This window comes from Schistocerca americana, unplaced genomic scaffold (assembly GCF_021461395.2).
Source record: "Schistocerca americana isolate TAMUIC-IGC-003095 unplaced genomic scaffold, iqSchAmer2.1 HiC_scaffold_479, whole genome shotgun sequence".
Classification (NCBI taxonomy): Eukaryota; Metazoa; Arthropoda; class Insecta; order Orthoptera; family Acrididae; genus Schistocerca; species Schistocerca americana.
In genome coordinates this window covers 1-25,414 of record NW_025726213.1, presented here as the reverse complement: position 1 = coordinate 25,414, position 25,414 = coordinate 1, and the positions used below count along the sequence as shown (strand labels likewise).

Here is a 25,414-nt window from a genome sequence, read left to right as displayed (position 1 = left end):
CGCCTGTCCTCTTGATAAGGGCGAATTCCAAGCGTCAGCTTTCGCGTCAGCCGAGCAAAGTCGGGACAAGTCGGGACATACTACAGGATGGCCTGGAGTGGAGCAACGACGGAAAGAAAACGTTAATGTAACAGCACGTGGCTCACATACTCATACGTAAAAATTTGCGCCCGTTGCGGTGGCCGGGAATCGAACCCGGATCAACTGCTTGGAAGGCAACTATGCTCACCATTACACCACCACCGCACAGCCGCTGCTCGTAACGCCGCGCTGTGTCGGCTTCCCGGCCGCCGGCAGCGGCCCACGGTGATAGTAGCTGTAGGCGCTTTACGAGGTAGGAGGGTGCATCCACACGCGTTCGGGCAGCGCCTCCACGCACGCTGCGTCTTTGGGCAAGACTCGTCGCCGCGGCCGCAAGGTTACTCACACGATAGTGATGAGCGGTCGCTTTAAGGCAGTGTAGTGGGGGACTCCGCGTGTGTAGCACTTTTTTCGGCTGTATCCGGCGTCGTTGGGTGGCAATCCCACTTTCCCTGCAGACAGCTACTCTGGAATATGCTCGGGAAGCACGGCCGACCGCCCCCAACAAATGCAACTAAAAAAATGAGAACAACAACTAAAAAAGTGGTAGGTTGTTCGCCTACCACTCGGGCGGCCCGGGTTCGATTCCCGGCCGATGCATCGTTTCGCTGTTCTCGCTATAATGTTGCCGCGCCGATTGCTCGTTTGAGCTGCGTCAGCCTCAGGAATGTATAGCAGGATTCGCTGTGAGAAGAACCAAACACGCAGCTCGCAAGAGACCGTACTTGGACGGACGCGTGCTATTTCTGAACTCTAGCGTCAGCCTGGCCCTACAGGCCGCTGTGTTCAGGTGCCGCAAGGGCGATGTACTGTAACCTCAGGCAGTGCTGCTTTCCGTTGAAAAAGCCGCGGCAGCAGTTTAATCTAGCAATTCGGGAAAGCACGTGTTGCAACACAACAGATTCTTGAGAAAGCGCCAACTGTCTATCTCTAATATGCGAGACTTACCAAGTTTCCTGGGACGATGCTTGCAAACGTGCCTCGGTAGCGCAGTGGGTAGCGTGTAAGTTTCATAATCTTAAGGTCGTGAGTTCGATCCTCACCCGGGGCATTTAATTTGCTGTACATCATGGCTGAATTAACGGCGTTGCTGTTGCTAGGGAACGAACTGAATTGTCGTTTGTTATCCACAAGGAGCCCACGCCTCAGCGTCAAAATGTTTACATCCAGCTATGGCAAGGTACAGCTTTGACCTTTCTCCTCCCCTGTTATGAGTAAAATATGATGCAAACTGCAATGAATTGTCAGTTTCGAGCTGTGCGCCATGCCAGTCTGCAAGCGCAAATATGCTCGCAAACAGAGAACACCACTAAGTCCGGATTCAGCACGAAAAGCGAGAGGAGAGGGAGTAAATCTGACGTTTATCGAGCAAATCCGGTGTGGTCTAGTGGCTAGGATACCTGGCTTTCACCCAGGAGGCCCGGGTTCGATTCCCGGTACCGGAAGGGAAGTTTTTGCGCACACGACCCTCCATGTTTTGGCCCTCCAACCCTCGTTTGTCGCCCCCCTTCCGGAGCTTCAACCGAGCGTAATCGGGGAAACAGGCACGAGATGCAATTACTGTCAGCACCGGGATAAAGGGAGAAGAGGCACTGGTCCGCTGTTGGGCTGCTACCAGCGTCAGTGGCAAGTCGGTGAAGTCGCCAGTTGCGCCAGAAGCCAGCAATTACCGTAGTACGCCTACACACGCGTTCCAGTTATTCACATTGCCTGCAGCTGCTCCATCCACAGCAAGCGTGAGCCCGGATAGCTCAGTCGGTAGAGCATTAGGCTTTTAACCTAAGGGTCCAGGGTTCGAGTCCCTGTCCGGGCGAAGATTTTAACGCTTCCGTAATGGCTCGTCTCGTAGCGCTGGTAGCCCTGCCGTAATCAGTGCACGGAGTTCGTTTCCTGTCAACATTCTGCGCAGAACGGTTTGATTTTTCACGATTCGAGGGCACGTTTGGCTGCGAGCAGTCGTGGCCGAGTGGTTAAGGCGTCTGACTAGAAATCAGATTCCCTCTGGGAGCGTAGGTTCGAGTCCTACCGACTGCGTCTCTTTTTTTTTTTTTTTTTTTTGTTTAAGAAGAAGGAGCACAAAACTTCGCAGTTTGCCTGTCGTTATGGTACTTCGCTACACCTCACCTCTCACAGCCGTTTATATCGCCTGTCCTCTTGATAAGGGCGAATTCCAAGCGTCAGCTTTCGCGTCAGCCGAGCAAAGTCGGGACAAGTCGGGACATACTACAGGATGGCCTGGAGTGGAGCAACGACGGAAAGAAAACGTTAATGTAACAGCACGTGGCTCACATACTCATACGTAAAAATTTGCGCCCGTTGCGGTGGCCGGGAATCGAACCCGGATCAACTGCTTGGAAGGCAACTATGCTCACCATTACACCACCACCGCACAGCCGCTGCTCGTAACGCCGCGCTGTGTCGGCTTCCCGGCCGCCGGCAGCGGCCCACGGTGATAGTAGCTGTAGGCGCTTTACGAGGTAGGAGGGTGCATCCACACGCGTTCGGGCAGCGCCTCCACGCACGCTGCGTCTTTGGGCAAGACTCGTCGCCGCGGCCGCAAGGTTACTCACACGATAGTGATGAGCGGTCGCTTTAAGGCAGTGTAGTGGGGGACTCCGCGTGTGTAGCACTTTTTTCGGCTGTATCCGGCGTCGTTGGGTGGCAATCCCACTTTCCCTGCAGACAGCTACTCTGGAATATGCTCGGGAAGCACGGCCGACCGCCCCCAACAAATGCAACTAAAAAAATGAGAACAACAACTAAAAAAGTGGTAGGTTGTTCGCCTACCACTCGGGCGGCCCGGGTTCGATTCCCGGCCGATGCATCGTTTCGCTGTTCTCGCTATAATGTTGCCGCGCCGATTGCTCGTTTGAGCTGCGTCAGCCTCAGGAATGTATAGCAGGATTCGCTGTGAGAAGAACCAAACACGCAGCTCGCAAGAGACCGTACTTGGACGGACGCGTGCTATTTCTGAACTCTAGCGTCAGCCTGGCCCTACAGGCCGCTGTGTTCAGGTGCCGCAAGGGCGATGTACTGTAACCTCAGGCAGTGCTGCTTTCCGTTGAAAAAGCCGCGGCAGCAGTTTAATCTAGCAATTCGGGAAAGCACGTGTTGCAACACAACAGATTCTTGAGAAAGCGCCAACTGTCTATCTCTAATATGCGAGACTTACCAAGTTTCCTGGGACGATGCTTGCAAACGTGCCTCGGTAGCGCAGTGGGTAGCGTGTAAGTTTCATAATCTTAAGGTCGTGAGTTCGATCCTCACCCGGGGCATTTAATTTGCTGTACATCATGGCTGAATTAACGGCGTTGCTGTTGCTAGGGAACGAACTGAATTGTCGTTTGTTATCCACAAGGAGCCCACGCCTCAGCGTCAAAATGTTTACATCCAGCTATGGCAAGGTACAGCTTTGACCTTTCTCCTCCCCTGTTATGAGTAAAATATGATGCAAACTGCAATGAATTGTCAGTTTCGAGCTGTGCGCCATGCCAGTCTGCAAGCGCAAATATGCTCGCAAACAGAGAACACCACTAAGTCCGGATTCAGCACGAAAAGCGAGAGGAGAGGGAGTAAATCTGACGTTTATCGAGCAAATCCGGTGTGGTCTAGTGGCTAGGATACCTGGCTTTCACCCAGGAGGCCCGGGTTCGATTCCCGGTACCGGAAGGGAAGTTTTTGCGCACACGACCCTCCATGTTTTGGCCCTCCAACCCTCGTTTGTCGCCCCCCTTCCGGAGCTTCAACCGAGCGTAATCGGGGAAACAGGCACGAGATGCAATTACTGTCAGCACCGGGATAAAGGGAGAAGAGGCACTGGTCCGCTGTTGGGCTGCTACCAGCGTCAGTGGCAAGTCGGTGAAGTCGCCAGTTGCGCCAGAAGCCAGCAATTACCGTAGTACGCCTACACACGCGTTCCAGTTATTCACATTGCCTGCAGCTGCTCCATCCACAGCAAGCGTGAGCCCGGATAGCTCAGTCGGTAGAGCATTAGGCTTTTAACCTAAGGGTCCAGGGTTCGAGTCCCTGTCCGGGCGAAGATTTTAACGCTTCCGTAATGGCTCGTCTCGTAGCGCTGGTAGCCCTGCCGTAATCAGTGCACGGAGTTCGTTTCCTGTCAACATTCTGCGCAGAACGGTTTGATTTTTCACGATTCGAGGGCACGTTTGGCTGCGAGCAGTCGTGGCCGAGTGGTTAAGGCGTCTGACTAGAAATCAGATTCCCTCTGGGAGCGTAGGTTCGAGTCCTACCGACTGCGTCTCTTTTTTTTTTTTTTTTGTTTAAGAAGAAGGAGCACAAAACTTCGCAGTTTGCCTGTCGTTATGGTACTTCGCTACACCTCACCTCTCACAGCCGTTTATATCGCCTGTCCTCTTGATAAGGGCGAATTCCAAGCGTCAGCTTTCGCGTCAGCCGAGCAAAGTCGGGACAAGTCGGGACATACTACAGGATGGCCTGGAGTGGAGCAACGACGGAAAGAAAACGTTAATGTAACAGCACGTGGCTCACATACTCATACGTAAAAATTTGCGCCCGTTGCGGTGGCCGGGAATCGAACCCGGATCAACTGCTTGGAAGGCAACTATGCTCACCATTACACCACCACCGCACAGCCGCTGCTCGTAACGCCGCGCTGTGTCGGCTTCCCGGCCGCCGGCAGCGGCCCACGGTGATAGTAGCTGTAGGCGCTTTACGAGGTAGGAGGGTGCATCCACACGCGTTCGGGCAGCGCCTCCACGCACGCTGCGTCTTTGGGCAAGACTCGTCGCCGCGGCCGCAAGGTTACTCACACGATAGTGATGAGCGGTCGCTTTAAGGCAGTGTAGTGGGGGACTCCGCGTGTGTAGCACTTTTTTCGGCTGTATCCGGCGTCGTTGGGTGGCAATCCCACTTTCCCTGCAGACAGCTACTCTGGAATATGCTCGGGAAGCACGGCCGACCGCCCCCAACAAATGCAACTAAAAAAATGAGAACAACAACTAAAAAAGTGGTAGGTTGTTCGCCTACCACTCGGGCGGCCCGGGTTCGATTCCCGGCCGATGCATCGTTTCGCTGTTCTCGCTATAATGTTGCCGCGCCGATTGCTCGTTTGAGCTGCGTCAGCCTCAGGAATGTATAGCAGGATTCGCTGTGAGAAGAACCAAACACGCAGCTCGCAAGAGACCGTACTTGGACGGACGCGTGCTATTTCTGAACTCTAGCGTCAGCCTGGCCCTACAGGCCGCTGTGTTCAGGTGCCGCAAGGGCGATGTACTGTAACCTCAGGCAGTGCTGCTTTCCGTTGAAAAAGCCGCGGCAGCAGTTTAATCTAGCAATTCGGGAAAGCACGTGTTGCAACACAACAGATTCTTGAGAAAGCGCCAACTGTCTATCTCTAATATGCGAGACTTACCAAGTTTCCTGGGACGATGCTTGCAAACGTGCCTCGGTAGCGCAGTGGGTAGCGTGTAAGTTTCATAATCTTAAGGTCGTGAGTTCGATCCTCACCCGGGGCATTTAATTTGCTGTACATCATGGCTGAATTAACGGCGTTGCTGTTGCTAGGGAACGAACTGAATTGTCGTTTGTTATCCACAAGGAGCCCACGCCTCAGCGTCAAAATGTTTACATCCAGCTATGGCAAGGTACAGCTTTGACCTTTCTCCTCCCCTGTTATGAGTAAAATATGATGCAAACTGCAATGAATTGTCAGTTTCGAGCTGTGCGCCATGCCAGTCTGCAAGCGCAAATATGCTCGCAAACAGAGAACACCACTAAGTCCGGATTCAGCACGAAAAGCGAGAGGAGAGGGAGTAAATCTGACGTTTATCGAGCAAATCCGGTGTGGTCTAGTGGCTAGGATACCTGGCTTTCACCCAGGAGGCCCGGGTTCGATTCCCGGTACCGGAAGGGAAGTTTTTGCGCACACGACCCTCCATGTTTTGGCCCTCCAACCCTCGTTTGTCGCCCCCCTTCCGGAGCTTCAACCGAGCGTAATCGGGGAAACAGGCACGAGATGCAATTACTGTCAGCACCGGGATAAAGGGAGAAGAGGCACTGGTCCGCTGTTGGGCTGCTACCAGCGTCAGTGGCAAGTCGGTGAAGTCGCCAGTTGCGCCAGAAGCCAGCAATTACCGTAGTACGCCTACACACGCGTTCCAGTTATTCACATTGCCTGCAGCTGCTCCATCCACAGCAAGCGTGAGCCCGGATAGCTCAGTCGGTAGAGCATTAGGCTTTTAACCTAAGGGTCCAGGGTTCGAGTCCCTGTCCGGGCGAAGATTTTAACGCTTCCGTAATGGCTCGTCTCGTAGCGCTGGTAGCCCTGCCGTAATCAGTGCACGGAGTTCGTTTCCTGTCAACATTCTGCGCAGAACGGTTTGATTTTTCACGATTCGAGGGCACGTTTGGCTGCGAGCAGTCGTGGCCGAGTGGTTAAGGCGTCTGACTAGAAATCAGATTCCCTCTGGGAGCGTAGGTTCGAGTCCTACCGACTGCGTCTCTTTTTTTTTTTTTTTTGTTTAAGAAGAAGGAGCACAAAACTTCGCAGTTTGCCTGTCGTTATGGTACTTCGCTACACCTCACCTCTCACAGCCGTTTATATCGCCTGTCCTCTTGATAAGGGCGAATTCCAAGCGTCAGCTTTCGCGTCAGCCGAGCAAAGTCGGGACAAGTCGGGACATACTACAGGATGGCCTGGAGTGGAGCAACGACGGAAAGAAAACGTTAATGTAACAGCACGTGGCTCACATACTCATACGTAAAAATTTGCGCCCGTTGCGGTGGCCGGGAATCGAACCCGGATCAACTGCTTGGAAGGCAACTATGCTCACCATTACACCACCACCGCACAGCCGCTGCTCGTAACGCCGCGCTGTGTCGGCTTCCCGGCCGCCGGCAGCGGCCCACGGTGATAGTAGCTGTAGGCGCTTTACGAGGTAGGAGGGTGCATCCACACGCGTTCGGGCAGCGCCTCCACGCACGCTGCGTCTTTGGGCAAGACTCGTCGCCGCGGCCGCAAGGTTACTCACACGATAGTGATGAGCGGTCGCTTTAAGGCAGTGTAGTGGGGGACTCCGCGTGTGTAGCACTTTTTTCGGCTGTATCCGGCGTCGTTGGGTGGCAATCCCACTTTCCCTGCAGACAGCTACTCTGGAATATGCTCGGGAAGCACGGCCGACCGCCCCCAACAAATGCAACTAAAAAAATGAGAACAACAACTAAAAAAGTGGTAGGTTGTTCGCCTACCACTCGGGCGGCCCGGGTTCGATTCCCGGCCGATGCATCGTTTCGCTGTTCTCGCTATAATGTTGCCGCGCCGATTGCTCGTTTGAGCTGCGTCAGCCTCAGGAATGTATAGCAGGATTCGCTGTGAGAAGAACCAAACACGCAGCTCGCAAGAGACCGTACTTGGACGGACGCGTGCTATTTCTGAACTCTAGCGTCAGCCTGGCCCTACAGGCCGCTGTGTTCAGGTGCCGCAAGGGCGATGTACTGTAACCTCAGGCAGTGCTGCTTTCCGTTGAAAAAGCCGCGGCAGCAGTTTAATCTAGCAATTCGGGAAAGCACGTGTTGCAACACAACAGATTCTTGAGAAAGCGCCAACTGTCTATCTCTAATATGCGAGACTTACCAAGTTTCCTGGGACGATGCTTGCAAACGTGCCTCGGTAGCGCAGTGGGTAGCGTGTAAGTTTCATAATCTTAAGGTCGTGAGTTCGATCCTCACCCGGGGCATTTAATTTGCTGTACATCATGGCTGAATTAACGGCGTTGCTGTTGCTAGGGAACGAACTGAATTGTCGTTTGTTATCCACAAGGAGCCCACGCCTCAGCGTCAAAATGTTTACATCCAGCTATGGCAAGGTACAGCTTTGACCTTTCTCCTCCCCTGTTATGAGTAAAATATGATGCAAACTGCAATGAATTGTCAGTTTCGAGCTGTGCGCCATGCCAGTCTGCAAGCGCAAATATGCTCGCAAACAGAGAACACCACTAAGTCCGGATTCAGCACGAAAAGCGAGAGGAGAGGGAGTAAATCTGACGTTTATCGAGCAAATCCGGTGTGGTCTAGTGGCTAGGATACCTGGCTTTCACCCAGGAGGCCCGGGTTCGATTCCCGGTACCGGAAGGGAAGTTTTTGCGCACACGACCCTCCATGTTTTGGCCCTCCAACCCTCGTTTGTCGCCCCCCTTCCGGAGCTTCAACCGAGCGTAATCGGGGAAACAGGCACGAGATGCAATTACTGTCAGCACCGGGATAAAGGGAGAAGAGGCACTGGTCCGCTGTTGGGCTGCTACCAGCGTCAGTGGCAAGTCGGTGAAGTCGCCAGTTGCGCCAGAAGCCAGCAATTACCGTAGTACGCCTACACACGCGTTCCAGTTATTCACATTGCCTGCAGCTGCTCCATCCACAGCAAGCGTGAGCCCGGATAGCTCAGTCGGTAGAGCATTAGGCTTTTAACCTAAGGGTCCAGGGTTCGAGTCCCTGTCCGGGCGAAGATTTTAACGCTTCCGTAATGGCTCGTCTCGTAGCGCTGGTAGCCCTGCCGTAATCAGTGCACGGAGTTCGTTTCCTGTCAACATTCTGCGCAGAACGGTTTGATTTTTCACGATTCGAGGGCACGTTTGGCTGCGAGCAGTCGTGGCCGAGTGGTTAAGGCGTCTGACTAGAAATCAGATTCCCTCTGGGAGCGTAGGTTCGAGTCCTACCGACTGCGTCTCTTTTTTTTTTTTTTTTGTTTAAGAAGAAGGAGCACAAAACTTCGCAGTTTGCCTGTCGTTATGGTACTTCGCTACACCTCACCTCTCACAGCCGTTTATATCGCCTGTCCTCTTGATAAGGGCGAATTCCAAGCGTCAGCTTTCGCGTCAGCCGAGCAAAGTTGGGACAAGTCGGGACATACTACAGGATGGCCTGGAGTGGAGCAACGACGGAAAGAAAACGTTAATGTAACAGCACGTGGCTCACATACTCATACGTAAAAATTTGCGCCCGTTGCGGTGGCCGGGAATCGAACCCGGATCAACTGCTTGGAAGGCAACTATGCTCACCATTACACCACCACCGCACAGCCGCTGCTCGTAACGCCGCGCTGTGTCGGCTTCCCGGCCGCCGGCAGCGGCCCACGGTGATAGTAGCTGTAGGCGCTTTACGAGGTAGGAGGGTGCATCCACACGCGTTCGGGCAGCGCCTCCACGCACGCTGCGTCTTTGGGCAAGACTCGTCGCCGCGGCCGCAAGGTTACTCACACGATAGTGATGAGCGGTCGCTTTAAGGCAGTGTAGTGGGGGACTCCGCGTGTGTAGCACTTTTTTCGGCTGTATCCGGCGTCGTTGGGTGGCAATCCCACTTTCCCTGCAGACAGCTACTCTGGAATATGCTCGGGAAGCACGGCCGACCGCCCCCAACAAATGCAACTAAAAAAATGAGAACAACAACTAAAAAAGTGGTAGGTTGTTCGCCTACCACTCGGGCGGCCCGGGTTCGATTCCCGGCCGATGCATCGTTTCGCTGTTCTCGCTATAATGTTGCCGCGCCGATTGCTCGTTTGAGCTGCGTCAGCCTCAGGAATGTATAGCAGGATTCGCTGTGAGAAGAACCAAACACGCAGCTCGCAAGAGACCGTACTTGGACGGACGCGTGCTATTTCTGAACTCTAGCGTCAGCCTGGCCCTACAGGCCGCTGTGTTCAGGTGCCGCAAGGGCGATGTACTGTAACCTCAGGCAGTGCTGCTTTCCGTTGAAAAAGCCGCGGCAGCAGTTTAATCTAGCAATTCGGGAAAGCACGTGTTGCAACACAACAGATTCTTGAGAAAGCGCCAACTGTCTATCTCTAATATGCGAGACTTACCAAGTTTCCTGGGACGATGCTTGCAAACGTGCCTCGGTAGCGCAGTGGGTAGCGTGTAAGTTTCATAATCTTAAGGTCGTGAGTTCGATCCTCACCCGGGGCATTTAATTTGCTGTACATCATGGCTGAATTAACGGCGTTGCTGTTGCTAGGGAACGAACTGAATTGTCGTTTGTTATCCACAAGGAGCCCACGCCTCAGCGTCAAAATGTTTACATCCAGCTATGGCAAGGTACAGCTTTGACCTTTCTCCTCCCCTGTTATGAGTAAAATATGATGCAAACTGCAATGAATTGTCAGTTTCGAGCTGTGCGCCATGCCAGTCTGCAAGCGCAAATATGCTCGCAAACAGAGAACACCACTAAGTCCGGATTCAGCACGAAAAGCGAGAGGAGAGGGAGTAAATCTGACGTTTATCGAGCAAATCCGGTGTGGTCTAGTGGCTAGGATACCTGGCTTTCACCCAGGAGGCCCGGGTTCGATTCCCGGTACCGGAAGGGAAGTTTTTGCGCACACGACCCTCCATGTTTTGGCCCTCCAACCCTCGTTTGTCGCCCCCCTTCCGGAGCTTCAACCGAGCGTAATCGGGGAAACAGGCACGAGATGCAATTACTGTCAGCACCGGGATAAAGGGAGAAGAGGCACTGGTCCGCTGTTGGGCTGCTACCAGCGTCAGTGGCAAGTCGGTGAAGTCGCCAGTTGCGCCAGAAGCCAGCAATTACCGTAGTACGCCTACACACGCGTTCCAGTTATTCACATTGCCTGCAGCTGCTCCATCCACAGCAAGCGTGAGCCCGGATAGCTCAGTCGGTAGAGCATTAGGCTTTTAACCTAAGGGTCCAGGGTTCGAGTCCCTGTCCGGGCGAAGATTTTAACGCTTCCGTAATGGCTCGTCTCGTAGCGCTGGTAGCCCTGCCGTAATCAGTGCACGGAGTTCGTTTCCTGTCAACATTCTGCGCAGAACGGTTTGATTTTTCACGATTCGAGGGCACGTTTGGCTGCGAGCAGTCGTGGCCGAGTGGTTAAGGCGTCTGACTAGAAATCAGATTCCCTCTGGGAGCGTAGGTTCGAGTCCTACCGACTGCGTCTCTTTTTTTTTTTTTTTTGTTTAAGAAGAAGGAGCACAAAACTTCGCAGTTTGCCTGTCGTTATGGTACTTCGCTACACCTCACCTCTCACAGCCGTTTATATCGCCTGTCCTCTTGATAAGGGCGAATTCCAAGCGTCAGCTTTCGCGTCAGCCGAGCAAAGTCGGGACAAGTCGGGACATACTACAGGATGGCCTGGAGTGGAGCAACGACGGAAAGAAAACGTTAATGTAACAGCACGTGGCTCACATACTCATACGTAAAAATTTGCGCCCGTTGCGGTGGCCGGGAATCGAACCCGGATCAACTGCTTGGAAGGCAACTATGCTCACCATTACACCACCACCGCACAGCCGCTGCTCGTAACGCCGCGCTGTGTCGGCTTCCCGGCCGCCGGCAGCGGCCCACGGTGATAGTAGCTGTAGGCGCTTTACGAGGTAGGAGGGTGCATCCACACGCGTTCGGGCAGCGCCTCCACGCACGCTGCGTCTTTGGGCAAGACTCGTCGCCGCGGCCGCAAGGTTACTCACACGATAGTGATGAGCGGTCGCTTTAAGGCAGTGTAGTGGGGGACTCCGCGTGTGTAGCACTTTTTTCGGCTGTATCCGGCGTCGTTGGGTGGCAATCCCACTTTCCCTGCAGACAGCTACTCTGGAATATGCTCGGGAAGCACGGCCGACCGCCCCCAACAAATGCAACTAAAAAAATGAGAACAACAACTAAAAAAGTGGTAGGTTGTTCGCCTACCACTCGGGCGGCCCGGGTTCGATTCCCGGCCGATGCATCGTTTCGCTGTTCTCGCTATAATGTTGCCGCGCCGATTGCTCGTTTGAGCTGCGTCAGCCTCAGGAATGTATAGCAGGATTCGCTGTGAGAAGAACCAAACACGCAGCTCGCAAGAGACCGTACTTGGACGGACGCGTGCTATTTCTGAACTCTAGCGTCAGCCTGGCCCTACAGGCCGCTGTGTTCAGGTGCCGCAAGGGCGATGTACTGTAACCTCAGGCAGTGCTGCTTTCCGTTGAAAAAGCCGCGGCAGCAGTTTAATCTAGCAATTCGGGAAAGCACGTGTTGCAACACAACAGATTCTTGAGAAAGCGCCAACTGTCTATCTCTAATATGCGAGACTTACCAAGTTTCCTGGGACGATGCTTGCAAACGTGCCTCGGTAGCGCAGTGGGTAGCGTGTAAGTTTCATAATCTTAAGGTCGTGAGTTCGATCCTCACCCGGGGCATTTAATTTGCTGTACATCATGGCTGAATTAACGGCGTTGCTGTTGCTAGGGAACGAACTGAATTGTCGTTTGTTATCCACAAGGAGCCCACGCCTCAGCGTCAAAATGTTTACATCCAGCTATGGCAAGGTACAGCTTTGACCTTTCTCCTCCCCTGTTATGAGTAAAATATGATGCAAACTGCAATGAATTGTCAGTTTCGAGCTGTGCGCCATGCCAGTCTGCAAGCGCAAATATGCTCGCAAACAGAGAACACCACTAAGTCCGGATTCAGCACGAAAAGCGAGAGGAGAGGGAGTAAATCTGACGTTTATCGAGCAAATCCGGTGTGGTCTAGTGGCTAGGATACCTGGCTTTCACCCAGGAGGCCCGGGTTCGATTCCCGGTACCGGAAGGGAAGTTTTTGCGCACACGACCCTCCATGTTTTGGCCCTCCAACCCTCGTTTGTCGCCCCCCTTCCGGAGCTTCAACCGAGCGTAATCGGGGAAACAGGCACGAGATGCAATTACTGTCAGCACCGGGATAAAGGGAGAAGAGGCACTGGTCCGCTGTTGGGCTGCTACCAGCGTCAGTGGCAAGTCGGTGAAGTCGCCAGTTGCGCCAGAAGCCAGCAATTACCGTAGTACGCCTACACACGCGTTCCAGTTATTCACATTGCCTGCAGCTGCTCCATCCACAGCAAGCGTGAGCCCGGATAGCTCAGTCGGTAGAGCATTAGGCTTTTAACCTAAGGGTCCAGGGTTCGAGTCCCTGTCCGGGCGAAGATTTTAACGCTTCCGTAATGGCTCGTCTCGTAGCGCTGGTAGCCCTGCCGTAATCAGTGCACGGAGTTCGTTTCCTGTCAACATTCTGCGCAGAACGGTTTGATTTTTCACGATTCGAGGGCACGTTTGGCTGCGAGCAGTCGTGGCCGAGTGGTTAAGGCGTCTGACTAGAAATCAGATTCCCTCTGGGAGCGTAGGTTCGAGTCCTACCGACTGCGTCTCTTTTTTTTTTTTTTTTTTTTGTTTAAGAAGAAGGAGCACAAAACTTCGCAGTTTGCCTGTCGTTATGGTACTTCGCTACACCTCACCTCTCACAGCCGTTTATATCGCCTGTCCTCTTGATAAGGGCGAATTCCAAGCGTCAGCTTTCGCGTCAGCCGAGCAAAGTCGGGACAAGTCGGGACATACTACAGGATGGCCTGGAGTGGAGCAACGACGGAAAGAAAACGTTAATGTAACAGCACGTGGCTCACATACTCATACGTAAAAATTTGCGCCCGTTGCGGTGGCCGGGAATCGAACCCGGATCAACTGCTTGGAAGGCAACTATGCTCACCATTACACCACCACCGCACAGCCGCTGCTCGTAACGCCGCGCTGTGTCGGCTTCCCGGCCGCCGGCAGCGGCCCACGGTGATAGTAGCTGTAGGCGCTTTACGAGGTAGGAGGGTGCATCCACACGCGTTCGGGCAGCGCCTCCACGCACGCTGCGTCTTTGGGCAAGACTCGTCGCCGCGGCCGCAAGGTTACTCACACGATAGTGATGAGCGGTCGCTTTAAGGCAGTGTAGTGGGGGACTCCGCGTGTGTAGCACTTTTTTCGGCTGTATCCGGCGTCGTTGGGTGGCAATCCCACTTTCCCTGCAGACAGCTACTCTGGAATATGCTCGGGAAGCACGGCCGACCGCCCCCAACAAATGCAACTAAAAAAATGAGAACAACAACTAAAAAAGTGGTAGGTTGTTCGCCTACCACTCGGGCGGCCCGGGTTCGATTCCCGGCCGATGCATCGTTTCGCTGTTCTCGCTATAATGTTGCCGCGCCGATTGCTCGTTTGAGCTGCGTCAGCCTCAGGAATGTATAGCAGGATTCGCTGTGAGAAGAACCAAACACGCAGCTCGCAAGAGACCGTACTTGGACGGACGCGTGCTATTTCTGAACTCTAGCGTCAGCCTGGCCCTACAGGCCGCTGTGTTCAGGTGCCGCAAGGGCGATGTACTGTAACCTCAGGCAGTGCTGCTTTCCGTTGAAAAAGCCGCGGCAGCAGTTTAATCTAGCAATTCGGGAAAGCACGTGTTGCAACACAACAGATTCTTGAGAAAGCGCCAACTGTCTATCTCTAATATGCGAGACTTACCAAGTTTCCTGGGACGATGCTTGCAAACGTGCCTCGGTAGCGCAGTGGGTAGCGTGTAAGTTTCATAATCTTAAGGTCGTGAGTTCGATCCTCACCCGGGGCATTTAATTTGCTGTACATCATGGCTGAATTAACGGCGTTGCTGTTGCTAGGGAACGAACTGAATTGTCGTTTGTTATCCACAAGGAGCCCACGCCTCAGCGTCAAAATGTTTACATCCAGCTATGGCAAGGTACAGCTTTGACCTTTCTCCTCCCCTGTTATGAGTAAAATATGATGCAAACTGCAATGAATTGTCAGTTTCGAGCTGTGCGCCATGCCAGTCTGCAAGCGCAAATATGCTCGCAAACAGAGAACACCACTAAGTCCGGATTCAGCACGAAAAGCGAGAGGAGAGGGAGTAAATCTGACGTTTATCGAGCAAATCCGGTGTGGTCTAGTGGCTAGGATACCTGGCTTTCACCCAGGAGGCCCGGGTTCGATTCCCGGTACCGGAAGGGAAGTTTTTGCGCACACGACCCTCCATGTTTTGGCCCTCCAACCCTCGTTTGTCGCCCCCCTTCCGGAGCTTCAACCGAGCGTAATCGGGGAAACAGGCACGAGATGCAATTACTGTCAGCACCGGGATAAAGGGAGAAGAGGCACTGGTCCGCTGTTGGGCTGCTACCAGCGTCAGTGGCAAGTCGGTGAAGTCGCCAGTTGCGCCAGAAGCCAGCAATTACCGTAGTACGCCTACACACGCGTTCCAGTTATTCACATTGCCTGCAGCTGCTCCATCCACAGCAAGCGTGAGCCCGGATAGCTCAGTCGGTAGAGCATTAGGCTTTTAACCTAAGGGTCCAGGGTTCGAGTCCCTGTCCGGGCGAAGATTTTAACGCTTCCGTAATGGCTCGTCTCGTAGCGCTGGTAGCCCTGCCGTAATCAGTGCACGGAGTTCGTTTCCTGTCAACATTCTGCGCAGAACGGTTTGATTTTTCACGATTCGAGGGCACGTTTGGCTGCGAGCAGTCGTGGCCGAGTGGTTAAGGCGTCTGACTAGAAATCAGATTCCCTCTGGGAGCGTAGGTTCGAGTCCTACCGACTGCGTCTCTTTTTTTTTTTTTTTTGTTTAAGAAGAAGGAGCACAAAACTTCGCAGTTTGCCTGTCGTTATGGTACTTCGCTACACCTCACCTCTCACAGCCGTTTATATCGCCTGTCCTCTTGATAAGGGCGAATTCCAAGCGTCAGCTTTCGCGTCAGCCGAGCAAAGTCGGGACAAGTCGGGACATACTACAGGATGGCCTGGAGTGGAGCAACGACGGAAAGAAAACGTTAATGTAACAGCACGTGGCTCACATACTCATACGTAAAAATTTGCGCCCGTTGCGGTGGCCGGGAATCGAACCCGGATCAACTGCTTGGAAGGCAACTATGCTCACCATTACACCACCACCGCACAGCCGCTGCTCGTAACGCCGCGCTGTGTCGGCTTCCCGGCCGCCGGCAGCGGCCCACGGTGATAGTAGCTGTAGGCGCTTTACGAGGTAGGAGGGTGCATCCACACGCGTTCGGGCAGCGCCTCCACGCACGCTGCGTCTTTGGGCAAGACTCGTCGCCGCGGCCGCAAGGTTACTCACACGATAGTGATGAGCGGTCGCTTTAAGGCAGTGTAGTGGGGGACTCCGCGTGTGTAGCACTTTTTTCGGCTGTATCCGGCGTCGTTGGGTGGCAATCCCACTTTCCCTGCAGACAGCTACTCTGGAATATGCTCGGGAAGCACGGCCGACCGCCCCCAACAAATGCAACTAAAAAAATGAGAACAACAACTAAAAAAGTGGTAGGTTGTTCGCCTACCACTCGGGCGGCCCGGGTTCGATTCCCGGCCGATGCATCGTTTCGCTGTTCTCGCTATAATGTTGCCGCGCCGATTGCTCGTTTGAGCTGCGTCAGCCTCAGGAATGTATAGCAGGATTCGCTGTGAGAAGAACCAAACACGCAGCTCGCAAGAGACCGTACTTGGACGGACGCGTGCTATTTCTGAACTCTAGCGTCAGCCTGGCCCTACAGGCCGCTGTGTTCAGGTGCCGCAAGGGCGATGTACTGTAACCTCAGGCAGTGCTGCTTTCCGTTGAAAAAGCCGCGGCAGCAGTTTAATCTAGCAATTCGGGAAAGCACGTGTTGCAACACAACAGATTCTTGAGAAAGCGCCAACTGTCTATCTCTAATATGCGAGACTTACCAAGTTTCCTGGGACGATGCTTGCAAACGTGCCTCGGTAGCGCAGTGGGTAGCGTGTAAGTTTCATAATCTTAAGGTCGTGAGTTCGATCCTCACCCGGGGCATTTAATTTGCTGTACATCATGGCTGAATTAACGGCGTTGCTGTTGCTAGGGAACGAACTGAATTGTCGTTTGTTATCCACAAGGAGCCCACGCCTCAGCGTCAAAATGTTTACATCCAGCTATGGCAAGGTACAGCTTTGACCTTTCTCCTCCCCTGTTATGAGTAAAATATGATGCAAACTGCAATGAATTGTCAGTTTCGAGCTGTGCGCCATGCCAGTCTGCAAGCGCAAATATGCTCGCAAACAGAGAACACCACTAAGTCCGGATTCAGCACGAAAAGCGAGAGGAGAGGGAGTAAATCTGACGTTTATCGAGCAAATCCGGTGTGGTCTAGTGGCTAGGATACCTGGCTTTCACCCAGGAGGCCCGGGTTCGATTCCCGGTACCGGAAGGGAAGTTTTTGCGCACACGACCCTCCATGTTTTGGCCCTCCAACCCTCGTTTGTCGCCCCCCTTCCGGAGCTTCAACCGAGCGTAATCGGGGAAACAGGCACGAGATGCAATTACTGTCAGCACCGGGATAAAGGGAGAAGAGGCACTGGTCCGCTGTTGGGCTGCTACCAGCGTCAGTGGCAAGTCGGTGAAGTCGCCAGTTGCGCCAGAAGCCAGCAATTACCGTAGTACGCCTACACACGCGTTCCAGTTATTCACATTGCCTGCAGCTGCTCCATCCACAGCAAGCGTGAGCCCGGATAGCTCAGTCGGTAGAGCATTAGGCTTTTAACCTAAGGGTCCAGGGTTCGAGTCCCTGTCCGGGCGAAGATTTTAACGCTTCCGTAATGGCTCGTCTCGTAGCGCTGGTAGCCCTGCCGTAATCAGTGCACGGAGTTCGTTTCCTGTCAACATTCTGCGCAGAACGGTTTGATTTTTCACGATTCGAGGGCACGTTTGGCTGCGAGCAGTCGTGGCCGAGTGGTTAAGGCGTCTGACTAGAAATCAGATTCCCTCTGGGAGCGTAGGTTCGAGTCCTACCGACTGCGTCTCTTTTTTTTTTTTTTTTTTTTGTTTAAGAAGAAGGAGCACAAAACTTCGCAGTTTGCCTGTCGTTATGGTACTTCGCTACACCTCACCTCTCACAGCCGTTTATATCGCCTGTCCTCTTGATAAGGGCGAATTCCAAGCGTCAGCTTTCGCGTCAGCCGAGCAAAGTCGGGACAAGTCGGGACATACTACAGGATGGCCTGGAGTGGAGCAACGACGGAAAGAAAACGTTAATGTAACAGCACGTGGCTCACATACTCATACGTAAAAATTTGCGCCCGTTGCGGTGGCCGGGAATCGAACCCGGATCAACTGCTTGGAAGGCAACTATGCTCACCATTACACCACCACCGCACAGCCGCTGCTCGTAACGCCGCGCTGTGTCGGCTTCCCGGCCGCCGGCAGCGGCCCACGGTGATAGTAGCTGTAGGCGCTTTACGAGGTAGGAGGGTGCATCCACACGCGTTCGGGCAGCGCCTCCACGCACGCTGCGTCTTTGGGCAAGACTCGTCGCCGCGGCCGCAAGGTTACTCACACGATAGTGATGAGCGGTCGCTTTAAGGCAGTGTAGTGGGGGACTCCGCGTGTGTAGCACTTTTTTCGGCTGTATCCGGCGTCGTTGGGTGGCAATCCCACTTTCCCTGCAGACAGCTACTCTGGAATATGCTCGGGAAGCACGGCCGACCGCCCCCAACAAATGCAACTAAAAAAATGAGAACAACAACTAAAAAAGTGGTAGGTTGTTCGCCTACCACTCGGGCGGCCCGGGTTCGATTCCCGGCCGATGCATCGTTTCGCTGTTCTCGCTATAATGTTGCCGCGCCGATTGCTCGTTTGAGCTGCGTCAGCCTCAGGAATGTATAGCAGGATTCGCTGTGAGAAGAACCAAACACGCAGCTCGCAAGAGACCGTACTTGGACGGACGCGTGCTATTTCTGAACTCTAGCGTCAGCCTGGCCCTACAGGCCGCTGTGTTCAGGTGCCGCAAGGGCGATGTACTGTAACCTCAGGCAGTGCTGCTTTCCGTTGAAAAAGCCGCGGCAGCAGTTTAATCTAGCAATTCGGGAAAGCACGTGTTGCAACACAACAGATTCTTGAGAAAGCGCCAACTGTCTATCTCTAATATGCGAGACTTACCAAGTTTCCTGGGACGATGCTTGCAAACGTGCCTCGGTAGCGCAGTGGGTAGCGTGTAAGTTTCATAATCTTAAGGTCGTGAGTTCGATCCTCACCCGGGGCATTTAATTTGCTGTACATCATGGCTGAATTAACGGCGTTGCTGTTGCTAGGGAACGAACTGAATTGTCGTTTGTTATCCACAAGGAGCCCACGCCTCAGCGTCAAAATGTTTACATCCAGCTATGGCAAGGTACAGCTTTGACCTTTCTCCTCCCCTGTTATGAGTAAAATATGATGCAAACTGCAATGAATTGTCAGTTTCGAGCTGTGCGCCATGCCAGTCTGCAAGCGCAAATATGCTCGCAAACAGAGAACACCACTAAGTCCGGATTCAGCACGAAAAGCGAGAGGAGAGGGAGTAAATCTGACGTTTATCGAGCAAATCCGGTGTGGTCTAGTGGCTAGGATACCTGGCTTTCACCCAGGAGGCCCGGGTTCGATTCCCGGTACCGGAAGGGAAGTTTTTGCGCACACGACCCTCCATGTTTTGGCCCTCCAACCCTCGTTTGTCGCCCCCCTTCCGGAGCTTCAACCGAGCGTAATCGGGGAAACAGGCACGAGATGCAATTACTGTCAGCACCGGGATAAAGGGAGAAGAGGCACTGGTCCGCTGTTGGGCTGCTACCAGCGTCAGTGGCAAGTCGGTGAAGTCGCCAGTTGCGCCAGAAGCCAGCAATTACCGTAGTACGCCTACACACGCGTTCCAGTTATTCACATTGCCTGCAGCTGCTCCATCCACAGCAAGCGTGAGCCCGGATAGCTCAGTCGGTAGAGCATTAGGCTTTTAACCTAAGGGTCCAGGGTTCGAGTCCCTGTCCGGGCGAAGATTTTAACGCTTCCGTAATGGCTCGTCTCGTAGCGCTGGTAGCCCTGCCGTAATCAGTGCACGGAGTTCGTTTCCTGTCAACATTCTGCGCAGAACGGTTTGATTTTTCACGATTCGAGGGCACGTTTGGCTGCGAGCAGTCGTGGCCGAGTGGTTAAGGCGTCTGACTAGAAATCAGATTCCCTCTGGGAGCGTAGGTTCGAGTCCTACCGACTGCGTCTCTTTTTTTTTTTTTTTTGTTTAAGAAGAAGGAGCACAAAACTTCGCAGTTTGCCTGTCGTTATGGTACTTCGCTACACCTCACCTCTCACAGCCGTTTATATCGCCTGTCCTCTTGATAAGGGCGAATTCCAAGCGTCAGCTTTCGCGTCAGCCGAGCAAAGTCGGGACAAGTCGGGACATACTACAGGATGGCCTGGAGTGGAGCAACGACGGAAAGAAAACGTTAATGTAACAGCACGTGGCTCACATACTCATACGTAAAAATTTGCGCCCGTTGCGGTGGCCGGGAATCGAACCCGGATCAACTGCTTGGAAGGCAACTATGCTCACCATTACACCACCACCGCACAGCCGCTGCTCGTAACGCCGCGCTGTGTCGGCTTCCCGGCCGCCGGCAGCGGCCCACGGTGATAGTAGCTGTAGGCGCTTTACGAGGTAGGAGGGTGCATCCACACGCGTTCGGGCAGCGCCTCCACGCACGCTGCGTCTTTGGGCAAGACTCGTCGCCGCGGCCGCAAGGTTACTCACACGATAGTGATGAGCGGTCGCTTTAAGGCAGTGTAGTGGGGGACTCCGCGTGTGTAGCACTTTTTTCGGCTGTATCCGGCGTCGTTGGGTGGCAATCCCACTTTCCCTGCAGACAGCTACTCTGGAATATGCTCGGGAAGCACGGCCGACCGCCCCCAACAAATGCAACTAAAAAAATGAGAACAACAACTAAAAAAGTGGTAGGTTGTTCGCCTACCACTCGGGCGGCCCGGGTTCGATTCCCGGCCGATGCATCGTTTCGCTGTTCTCGCTATAATGTTGCCGCGCCGATTGCTCGTTTGAGCTGCGTCAGCCTCAGGAATGTATAGCAGGATTCGCTGTGAGAAGAACCAAACACGCAGCTCGCAAGAGACCGTACTTGGACGGACGCGTGCTATTTCTGAACTCTAGCGTCAGCCTGGCCCTACAGGCCGCTGTGTTCAGGTGCCGCAAGGGCGATGTACTGTAACCTCAGGCAGTGCTGCTTTCCGTTGAAAAAGCCGCGGCAGCAGTTTAATCTAGCAATTCGGGAAAGCACGTGTTGCAACACAACAGATTCTTGAGAAAGCGCCAACTGTCTATCTCTAATATGCGAGACTTACCAAGTTTCCTGGGACGATGCTTGCAAACGTGCCTCGGTAGCGCAGTGGGTAGCGTGTAAGTTTCATAATCTTAAGGTCGTGAGTTCGATCCTCACCCGGGGCATTTAATTTGCTGTACATCATGGCTGAATTAACGGCGTTGCTGTTGCTAGGGAACGAACTGAATTGTCGTTTGTTATCCACAAGGAGCCCACGCCTCAGCGTCAAAATGTTTACATCCAGCTATGGCAAGGTACAGCTTTGACCTTTCTCCTCCCCTGTTATGAGTAAAATATGATGCAAACTGCAATGAATTGTCAGTTTCGAGCTGTGCGCCATGCCAGTCTGCAAGCGCAAATATGCTCGCAAACAGAGAACACCACTAAGTCCGGATTCAGCACGAAAAGCGAGAGGAGAGGGAGTAAATCTGACGTTTATCGAGCAAATCCGGTGTGGTCTAGTGGGCTAGGATACCTGGCTTTCACCCAGGAGGCCCGGGTTCGATTCCCGGTACCGGAAGGGAAGTTTTTGCGCACACGACCCTCCATGTTTTGGCCCTCCAACCCTCGTTTGTCGCCCCCCTTCCGGAGCTTCAACCGAGCGTAATCGGGGAAACAGGCACGAGATGCAATTACTGTCAGCACCGGGATAAAGGGAGAAGAGGCACTGGTCCGCTGTTGGGCTGCTACCAGCGTCAGTGGCAAGTCGGTGAAGTCGCCAGTTGCGCCAGAAGCCAGCAATTACCGTAGTACGCCTACACACGCGTTCCAGTTATTCACATTGCCTGCAGCTGCTCCATCCACAGCAAGCGTGAGCCCGGATAGCTCAGTCGGTAGAGCATTAGGCTTTTAACCTAAGGGTCCAGGGTTCGAGTCCCTGTCCGGGCGAAGATTTTAACGCTTCCGTAATGGCTCGTCTCGTAGCGCTGGTAGCCCTGCCGTAATCAGTGCACGGAGTTCGTTTCCTGTCAACATTCTGCGCAGAACGGTTTGATTTTTCACGATTCGAGGGCACGTTTGGCTGCGAGCAGTCGTGGCCGAGTGGTTAAGGCGTCTGACTAGAAATCAGATTCCCTCTGGGAGCGTAGGTTCGAGTCCTACCGACTGCGTCTCTTTTTTTTTTTTTTTTGTTTAAGAAGAAGGAGCACAAAACTTCGCAGTTTGCCTGTCGTTATGGTACTTCGCTACACCTCACCTCTCACAGCCGTTTATATCGCCTGTCCTCTTGATAAGGGCGAATTCCAAGCGTCAGCTTTCGCGTCAGCCGAGCAAAGTCGGGACAAGTCGGGACATACTACAGGATGGCCTGGAGTGGAGCAACGACGGAAAGAAAACGTTAATGTAACAGCACGTGGCTCACATACTCATACGTAAAAATTTGCGCCCGTTGCGGTGGCCGGGAATCGAACCCGGATCAACTGCTTGGAAGGCAACTATGCTCACCATTACACCACCACCGCACAGCCGCTGCTCGTAACGCCGCGCTGTGTCGGCTTCCCGGCCGCCGGCAGCGGCCCACGGTGATAGTAGCTGTAGGCGCTTTACGAGGTAGGAGGGTGCATCCACACGCGTTCGGGCAGCGCCTCCACGCACGCTGCGTCTTTGGGCAAGACTCGTCGCCGCGGCCGCAAGGTTACTCACACGATAGTGATGAGCGGTCGCTTTAAGGCAGTGTAGTGGGGGACTCCGCGTGTGTAGCACTTTTTTCGGCTGTATCCGGCGTCGTTGGGTGGCAATCCCACTTTCCCTGCAGACAGCTACTCTGGAATATGCTCGGGAAGCACGGCCGACCGCCCCCAACAAATGCAACTAAAAAAATGAGAACAACAACTAAAAAAGTGGTAGGTTGTTCGCCTACCACTCGGGCGGCCCGGGTTCGATTCCCGGCCGATGCATCGTTTCGCTGTTCTCGCTATAATGTTGCCGCGCCGATTGCTCGTTTGAGCTGCGTCAGCCTCAGGAATGTATAGCAGGATTCGCTGTGAGAAGAACCAAACACGCAGCTCGCAAGAGACCGTACTTGGACGGACGCGTGCTATTTCTGAACTCTAGCGTCAGCCTGGCCCTACAGGCCGCTGTGTTCAGGTGCCGCAAGGGCGATGTACTGTAACCTCAGGCAGTGCTGCTTTCCGTTGAAAAAGCCGCGGCAGCAGTTTAATCTAGCAATTCGGGAAAGCACGTGTTGCAACACAACAGATTCTTGAGAAAGCGCCAACTGTCTATCTCTAATATGCGAGACTTACCAAGTTTCCTGGGACGATGCTTGCAAACGTGCCTCGGTAGCGCAGTGGGTAGCGTGTAAGTTTCATAATCTTAAGGTCGTGAGTTCGATCCTCACCCGGGGCATTTAATTTGCTGTACATCATGGCTGAATTAACGGCGTTGCTGTTGCTAGGGAACGAACTGAATTGTCGTTTGTTATCCACAAGGAGCCCACGCCTCAGCGTCAAAATGTTTACATCCAGCTATGGCAAGGTACAGCTTTGACCTTTCTCCTCCCCTGTTATGAGTAAAATATGATGCAAACTGCAATGAATTGTCAGTTTCGAGCTGTGCGCCATGCCAGTCTGCAAGCGCAAATATGCTCGCAAACAGAGAACACCACTAAGTCCGGATTCAGCACGAAAAGCGAGAGGAGAGGGAGTAAATCTGACGTTTATCGAGCAAATCCGGTGTGGTCTAGTGGCTAGGATACCTGGCTTTCACCCAGGAGGCCCGGGTTCGATTCCCGGTACCGGAAGGGAAGTTTTTGCGCACACGACCCTCCATGTTTTGGCCCTCCAACCCTCGTTTGTCGCCCCCCTTCCGGAGCTTCAACCGAGCGTAATCGGGGAAACAGGCACGAGATGCAATTACTGTCAGCACCGGGATAAAGGGAGAAGAGGCACTGGTCCGCTGTTGGGCTGCTACCAGCGTCAGTGGCAAGTCGGTGAAGTCGCCAGTTGCGCCAGAAGCCAGCAATTACCGTAGTACGCCTACACACGCGTTCCAGTTATTCACATTGCCTGCAGCTGCTCCATCCACAGCAAGCGTGAGCCCGGATAGCTCAGTCGGTAGAGCATTAGGCTTTTAACCTAAGGGTCCAGGGTTCGAGTCCCTGTCCGGGCGAAGATTTTAACGCTTCCGTAATGGCTCGTCTCGTAGCGCTGGTAGCCCTGCCGTAATCAGTGCACGGAGTTCGTTTCCTGTCAACATTCTGCGCAGAACGGTTTGATTTTTCACGATTCGAGGGCACGTTTGGCTGCGAGCAGTCGTGGCCGAGTGGTTAAGGCGTCTGACTAGAAATCAGATTCCCTCTGGGAGCGTAGGTTCGAGTCCTACCGACTGCGTCTCTTTTTTTTTTTTTTTTTTTTTGTTTAAGAAGAAGGAGCACAAAACTTCGCAGTTTGCCTGTCGTTATGGTACTTCGCTACACCTCACCTCTCACAGCCGTTTATATCGCCTGTCCTCTTGATAAGGGCGAATTCCAAGCGTCAGCTTTCGCGTCAGCCGAGCAAAGTCGGGACAAGTCGGGACATACTACAGGATGGCCTGGAGTGGAGCAACGACGGAAAGAAAACGTTAATGTAACAGCACGTGGCTCACATACTCATACGTAAAAATTTGCGCCCGTTGCGGTGGCCGGGAATCGAACCCGGATCAACTGCTTGGAAGGCAACTATGCTCACCATTACACCACCACCGCACAGCCGCTGCTCGTAACGCCGCGCTGTGTCGGCTTCCCGGCCGCCGGCAGCGGCCCACGGTGATAGTAGCTGTAGGCGCTTTACGAGGTAGGAGGGTGCATCCACACGCGTTCGGGCAGCGCCTCCACGCACGCTGCGTCTTTGGGCAAGACTCGTCGCCGCGGCCGCAAGGTTACTCACACGATAGTGATGAGCGGTCGCTTTAAGGCAGTGTAGTGGGGGACTCCGCGTGTGTAGCACTTTTTTCGGCTGTATCCGGCGTCGTTGGGTGGCAATCCCACTTTCCCTGCAGACAGCTACTCTGGAATATGCTCGGGAAGCACGGCCGACCGCCCCCAACAAATGCAACTAAAAAAATGAGAACAACAACTAAAAAAGTGGTAGGTTGTTCGCCTACCACTCGGGCGGCCCGGGTTCGATTCCCGGCCGATGCATCGTTTCGCTGTTCTCGCTATAATGTTGCCGCGCCGATTGCTCGTTTGAGCTGCGTCAGCCTCAGGAATGTATAGCAGGATTCGCTGTGAGAAGAACCAAACACGCAGCTCGCAAGAGACCGTACTTGGACGGACGCGTGCTATTTCTGAACTCTAGCGTCAGCCTGGCCCTACAGGCCGCTGTGTTCAGGTGCCGCAAGGGCGATGTACTGTAACCTCAGGCAGTGCTGCTTTCCGTTGAAAAAGCCGCGGCAGCAGTTTAATCTAGCAATTCGGGAAAGCACGTGTTGCAACA

At 53.6% G+C, this 25,414-nt stretch overlaps 56 non-coding genes across 56 annotated transcripts; 44 read left to right on the top strand and 12 right to left on the bottom strand.

The window, feature by feature from the left end:
- Window positions 1-174: 174 nt before the first annotated feature.
- On the bottom strand, window positions 175-246 carry Trnag-ucc. The gene has a single exon. It is a non-coding gene; the product is annotated as a tRNA-Gly (tRNA).
- An 813-nt stretch (window positions 247-1,059) lies between these two features.
- On the top strand, window positions 1,060-1,132 carry Trnam-cau. Its single transcript has one exon. It is a non-coding gene; the product is annotated as a tRNA-Met (tRNA).
- Window positions 1,133-1,454: 322 nt separating this feature from the next.
- Window positions 1,455-1,526, top strand: Trnae-uuc. The gene has a single exon. It is a non-coding gene; the product is annotated as a tRNA-Glu (tRNA).
- A 295-nt stretch (window positions 1,527-1,821) lies between these two features.
- Trnak-uuu lies at window positions 1,822-1,894 on the top strand. The gene has a single exon. It is a non-coding gene; the product is annotated as a tRNA-Lys (tRNA).
- Window positions 1,895-2,033: 139 nt separating this feature from the next.
- Window positions 2,034-2,115, top strand: Trnas-aga. The gene has a single exon. It is a non-coding gene; the product is annotated as a tRNA-Ser (tRNA).
- A 283-nt stretch (window positions 2,116-2,398) lies between these two features.
- On the bottom strand, window positions 2,399-2,470 carry Trnag-ucc. The gene has a single exon. It is a non-coding gene; the product is annotated as a tRNA-Gly (tRNA).
- Window positions 2,471-3,283: 813 nt separating this feature from the next.
- Window positions 3,284-3,356, top strand: Trnam-cau. Its single transcript has one exon. It is a non-coding gene; the product is annotated as a tRNA-Met (tRNA).
- A 322-nt stretch (window positions 3,357-3,678) lies between these two features.
- Window positions 3,679-3,750, top strand: Trnae-uuc. Its single transcript has one exon. It is a non-coding gene; the product is annotated as a tRNA-Glu (tRNA).
- A 295-nt stretch (window positions 3,751-4,045) lies between these two features.
- Window positions 4,046-4,118, top strand: Trnak-uuu. The gene has a single exon. It is a non-coding gene; the product is annotated as a tRNA-Lys (tRNA).
- A 139-nt stretch (window positions 4,119-4,257) lies between these two features.
- Window positions 4,258-4,339, top strand: Trnas-aga. The gene has a single exon. It is a non-coding gene; the product is annotated as a tRNA-Ser (tRNA).
- Window positions 4,340-4,618: 279 nt separating this feature from the next.
- Window positions 4,619-4,690, bottom strand: Trnag-ucc. Its single transcript has one exon. It is a non-coding gene; the product is annotated as a tRNA-Gly (tRNA).
- An 813-nt stretch (window positions 4,691-5,503) lies between these two features.
- Trnam-cau lies at window positions 5,504-5,576 on the top strand. The gene has a single exon. It is a non-coding gene; the product is annotated as a tRNA-Met (tRNA).
- A 322-nt stretch (window positions 5,577-5,898) lies between these two features.
- On the top strand, window positions 5,899-5,970 carry Trnae-uuc. The gene has a single exon. It is a non-coding gene; the product is annotated as a tRNA-Glu (tRNA).
- Window positions 5,971-6,265: 295 nt separating this feature from the next.
- On the top strand, window positions 6,266-6,338 carry Trnak-uuu. Its single transcript has one exon. It is a non-coding gene; the product is annotated as a tRNA-Lys (tRNA).
- Window positions 6,339-6,477: 139 nt separating this feature from the next.
- On the top strand, window positions 6,478-6,559 carry Trnas-aga. The gene has a single exon. It is a non-coding gene; the product is annotated as a tRNA-Ser (tRNA).
- A 279-nt stretch (window positions 6,560-6,838) lies between these two features.
- On the bottom strand, window positions 6,839-6,910 carry Trnag-ucc. Its single transcript has one exon. It is a non-coding gene; the product is annotated as a tRNA-Gly (tRNA).
- Window positions 6,911-7,723: 813 nt separating this feature from the next.
- Trnam-cau lies at window positions 7,724-7,796 on the top strand. Its single transcript has one exon. It is a non-coding gene; the product is annotated as a tRNA-Met (tRNA).
- A 322-nt stretch (window positions 7,797-8,118) lies between these two features.
- Window positions 8,119-8,190, top strand: Trnae-uuc. Its single transcript has one exon. It is a non-coding gene; the product is annotated as a tRNA-Glu (tRNA).
- A 295-nt stretch (window positions 8,191-8,485) lies between these two features.
- Window positions 8,486-8,558, top strand: Trnak-uuu. The gene has a single exon. It is a non-coding gene; the product is annotated as a tRNA-Lys (tRNA).
- A 139-nt stretch (window positions 8,559-8,697) lies between these two features.
- On the top strand, window positions 8,698-8,779 carry Trnas-aga. Its single transcript has one exon. It is a non-coding gene; the product is annotated as a tRNA-Ser (tRNA).
- A 279-nt stretch (window positions 8,780-9,058) lies between these two features.
- On the bottom strand, window positions 9,059-9,130 carry Trnag-ucc. The gene has a single exon. It is a non-coding gene; the product is annotated as a tRNA-Gly (tRNA).
- Window positions 9,131-9,943: 813 nt separating this feature from the next.
- Window positions 9,944-10,016, top strand: Trnam-cau. Its single transcript has one exon. It is a non-coding gene; the product is annotated as a tRNA-Met (tRNA).
- A 322-nt stretch (window positions 10,017-10,338) lies between these two features.
- On the top strand, window positions 10,339-10,410 carry Trnae-uuc. Its single transcript has one exon. It is a non-coding gene; the product is annotated as a tRNA-Glu (tRNA).
- A 295-nt stretch (window positions 10,411-10,705) lies between these two features.
- On the top strand, window positions 10,706-10,778 carry Trnak-uuu. Its single transcript has one exon. It is a non-coding gene; the product is annotated as a tRNA-Lys (tRNA).
- Window positions 10,779-10,917: 139 nt separating this feature from the next.
- Trnas-aga lies at window positions 10,918-10,999 on the top strand. The gene has a single exon. It is a non-coding gene; the product is annotated as a tRNA-Ser (tRNA).
- A 279-nt stretch (window positions 11,000-11,278) lies between these two features.
- On the bottom strand, window positions 11,279-11,350 carry Trnag-ucc. Its single transcript has one exon. It is a non-coding gene; the product is annotated as a tRNA-Gly (tRNA).
- An 813-nt stretch (window positions 11,351-12,163) lies between these two features.
- Trnam-cau lies at window positions 12,164-12,236 on the top strand. The gene has a single exon. It is a non-coding gene; the product is annotated as a tRNA-Met (tRNA).
- Window positions 12,237-12,558: 322 nt separating this feature from the next.
- Window positions 12,559-12,630, top strand: Trnae-uuc. Its single transcript has one exon. It is a non-coding gene; the product is annotated as a tRNA-Glu (tRNA).
- Window positions 12,631-12,925: 295 nt separating this feature from the next.
- Window positions 12,926-12,998, top strand: Trnak-uuu. The gene has a single exon. It is a non-coding gene; the product is annotated as a tRNA-Lys (tRNA).
- Window positions 12,999-13,137: 139 nt separating this feature from the next.
- Trnas-aga lies at window positions 13,138-13,219 on the top strand. Its single transcript has one exon. It is a non-coding gene; the product is annotated as a tRNA-Ser (tRNA).
- A 283-nt stretch (window positions 13,220-13,502) lies between these two features.
- On the bottom strand, window positions 13,503-13,574 carry Trnag-ucc. The gene has a single exon. It is a non-coding gene; the product is annotated as a tRNA-Gly (tRNA).
- Window positions 13,575-14,387: 813 nt separating this feature from the next.
- Trnam-cau lies at window positions 14,388-14,460 on the top strand. The gene has a single exon. It is a non-coding gene; the product is annotated as a tRNA-Met (tRNA).
- Window positions 14,461-14,782: 322 nt separating this feature from the next.
- Window positions 14,783-14,854, top strand: Trnae-uuc. The gene has a single exon. It is a non-coding gene; the product is annotated as a tRNA-Glu (tRNA).
- Window positions 14,855-15,149: 295 nt separating this feature from the next.
- On the top strand, window positions 15,150-15,222 carry Trnak-uuu. The gene has a single exon. It is a non-coding gene; the product is annotated as a tRNA-Lys (tRNA).
- A 139-nt stretch (window positions 15,223-15,361) lies between these two features.
- Window positions 15,362-15,443, top strand: Trnas-aga. Its single transcript has one exon. It is a non-coding gene; the product is annotated as a tRNA-Ser (tRNA).
- A 279-nt stretch (window positions 15,444-15,722) lies between these two features.
- Trnag-ucc lies at window positions 15,723-15,794 on the bottom strand. The gene has a single exon. It is a non-coding gene; the product is annotated as a tRNA-Gly (tRNA).
- Window positions 15,795-16,607: 813 nt separating this feature from the next.
- On the top strand, window positions 16,608-16,680 carry Trnam-cau. Its single transcript has one exon. It is a non-coding gene; the product is annotated as a tRNA-Met (tRNA).
- Window positions 16,681-17,002: 322 nt separating this feature from the next.
- Window positions 17,003-17,074, top strand: Trnae-uuc. The gene has a single exon. It is a non-coding gene; the product is annotated as a tRNA-Glu (tRNA).
- A 295-nt stretch (window positions 17,075-17,369) lies between these two features.
- Window positions 17,370-17,442, top strand: Trnak-uuu. Its single transcript has one exon. It is a non-coding gene; the product is annotated as a tRNA-Lys (tRNA).
- A 139-nt stretch (window positions 17,443-17,581) lies between these two features.
- Trnas-aga lies at window positions 17,582-17,663 on the top strand. Its single transcript has one exon. It is a non-coding gene; the product is annotated as a tRNA-Ser (tRNA).
- A 283-nt stretch (window positions 17,664-17,946) lies between these two features.
- Trnag-ucc lies at window positions 17,947-18,018 on the bottom strand. The gene has a single exon. It is a non-coding gene; the product is annotated as a tRNA-Gly (tRNA).
- Window positions 18,019-18,831: 813 nt separating this feature from the next.
- On the top strand, window positions 18,832-18,904 carry Trnam-cau. The gene has a single exon. It is a non-coding gene; the product is annotated as a tRNA-Met (tRNA).
- Window positions 18,905-19,226: 322 nt separating this feature from the next.
- Window positions 19,227-19,298, top strand: Trnae-uuc. The gene has a single exon. It is a non-coding gene; the product is annotated as a tRNA-Glu (tRNA).
- Window positions 19,299-19,593: 295 nt separating this feature from the next.
- On the top strand, window positions 19,594-19,666 carry Trnak-uuu. The gene has a single exon. It is a non-coding gene; the product is annotated as a tRNA-Lys (tRNA).
- A 139-nt stretch (window positions 19,667-19,805) lies between these two features.
- Trnas-aga lies at window positions 19,806-19,887 on the top strand. Its single transcript has one exon. It is a non-coding gene; the product is annotated as a tRNA-Ser (tRNA).
- A 279-nt stretch (window positions 19,888-20,166) lies between these two features.
- Window positions 20,167-20,238, bottom strand: Trnag-ucc. Its single transcript has one exon. It is a non-coding gene; the product is annotated as a tRNA-Gly (tRNA).
- An 813-nt stretch (window positions 20,239-21,051) lies between these two features.
- On the top strand, window positions 21,052-21,124 carry Trnam-cau. Its single transcript has one exon. It is a non-coding gene; the product is annotated as a tRNA-Met (tRNA).
- Window positions 21,125-21,446: 322 nt separating this feature from the next.
- Window positions 21,447-21,519, top strand: Trnae-uuc. The gene has a single exon. It is a non-coding gene; the product is annotated as a tRNA-Glu (tRNA).
- Window positions 21,520-21,814: 295 nt separating this feature from the next.
- Trnak-uuu lies at window positions 21,815-21,887 on the top strand. Its single transcript has one exon. It is a non-coding gene; the product is annotated as a tRNA-Lys (tRNA).
- A 139-nt stretch (window positions 21,888-22,026) lies between these two features.
- Window positions 22,027-22,108, top strand: Trnas-aga. The gene has a single exon. It is a non-coding gene; the product is annotated as a tRNA-Ser (tRNA).
- A 279-nt stretch (window positions 22,109-22,387) lies between these two features.
- On the bottom strand, window positions 22,388-22,459 carry Trnag-ucc. The gene has a single exon. It is a non-coding gene; the product is annotated as a tRNA-Gly (tRNA).
- An 813-nt stretch (window positions 22,460-23,272) lies between these two features.
- Trnam-cau lies at window positions 23,273-23,345 on the top strand. Its single transcript has one exon. It is a non-coding gene; the product is annotated as a tRNA-Met (tRNA).
- A 322-nt stretch (window positions 23,346-23,667) lies between these two features.
- Window positions 23,668-23,739, top strand: Trnae-uuc. The gene has a single exon. It is a non-coding gene; the product is annotated as a tRNA-Glu (tRNA).
- A 295-nt stretch (window positions 23,740-24,034) lies between these two features.
- On the top strand, window positions 24,035-24,107 carry Trnak-uuu. The gene has a single exon. It is a non-coding gene; the product is annotated as a tRNA-Lys (tRNA).
- Window positions 24,108-24,246: 139 nt separating this feature from the next.
- Window positions 24,247-24,328, top strand: Trnas-aga. Its single transcript has one exon. It is a non-coding gene; the product is annotated as a tRNA-Ser (tRNA).
- Window positions 24,329-24,612: 284 nt separating this feature from the next.
- Window positions 24,613-24,684, bottom strand: Trnag-ucc. Its single transcript has one exon. It is a non-coding gene; the product is annotated as a tRNA-Gly (tRNA).
- Window positions 24,685-25,414: the final 730 nt, after the last annotated feature.